This window comes from Poecilia latipinna, unplaced genomic scaffold (genome assembly GCF_001443285.1).
Source record: "Poecilia latipinna isolate Pla-1442-1.1 unplaced genomic scaffold, P_latipinna-1.0 Scaffold10, whole genome shotgun sequence".
NCBI classification, from domain to species: Eukaryota; Metazoa; Chordata; class Actinopteri; order Cyprinodontiformes; family Poeciliidae; genus Poecilia; species Poecilia latipinna.
Window position 1 is genome coordinate 583984 of NW_015112626.1, and position 1389 is coordinate 585372.

Genomic DNA, 1389 nt, shown 5'->3' on the forward strand with positions numbered 1-1389 from the left:
AAAAAACATTTTTTTTTTTTTTTGGTGTGGGTTGGTTTTTCCCCCCCCCCCCCCCCCCCCCACACACACACACACACACACACCCCGCCACCCCTCCATTATGTTTTTGGAGTTATACATCACAGTATTTGCTACAGAACTTCTAGGCAAGGTCATGGAAGTCTGGCTAACTAATTAAGTAAATCTTCTATTTTTATTTTTTTTCCGAAGAAGTGTATCCATTTCAATTGGGAAAGTCCTCTTTGTTTGTCTGAAGCACTTCAAGAATGAGTTTGCCAGTATTTAGAATGATTTACCGACAGACTTTGTTTGACTGGGAGGTCATTTCCTTCTGTTTATGAAATGATGAACACAGCAAAGTGGTAAGCTAAAAATAACGCTAAAATGACTATCTTTAATTTAGACATGGATTTATTGTGTGTTGATATAATGTCCTAGCCTTTCTTTTGACATCGCTAGCATCTTCCTTCTACAAATGTTAGCAGTGTGTGGTCATTTAGCTCCTTAAGGAAGTAACCGTACTGCGTGTCTTGAATAGTATTATTACGCAAACTATTCAGCATTATTTTGCCGATCTTGTCTTGGGAAACAGATGATCCAAATGCAGTCAGTGACGATTCTGTGCCGACAAATAATCGTATCTCTGCTCTCAGACTACAAAAATTGCCAAACGGCGGTGAGTTGAATGTTCTGTTACCTGGATGCGAGTGACGTGCCTCATTTGTGTTTAAAGAGACGCCGTCAAAACAAGTTGCTGTCAGACACACCTCAGAACAGGGGTTAGAGGAGGGGCCTGTGGAGCTGCACCAAAGCAGTTCCACTTTATACAGACCACAACTAAAAGATTTAAATGGGAAAAATAAGGTTTTAAAAGCATGCTATGTTCACTTTAAATTAAAGTTGTCAGCTTAAAAAACTGAAACATATGTTAAAGGTCTATAAGCATACTGTTTCTTGAAGTAATAATACCAGAGGGATTTTTTTAAAATGCTTTTTTTGTTTCTGTTGCTTTACTGTGGAACAATGGTGTGAAAATAACTAATCTGACAGTTGTACACGTGATGTTGAAAAAAATCTGCATATTCTTTCTGTGAAGTGCTTTGAAAAAAGATATATGTTAAGCACCCTTTTGTTTTTGTGTTTCACCTTGTTTTAATGCAACCAGAGAGTTGTCTAAAATTAGCAGCGCGGTTTGAGAAACAGCAGGTACGGCGCACCGTGCTAATAGACTCTGGAGGTGAATTGGCCATTAACTGAAACGGCTAATTCACCTCTAAACCAGATGCCTTTGTAAAAGTGAAAAAGAGTGGAACTGTAAATACAACACCGAGAGATGTGTTGAGAGACATATTTAAAGTGTTTGTGCAACTGCTTAGAACGCAACCCTGA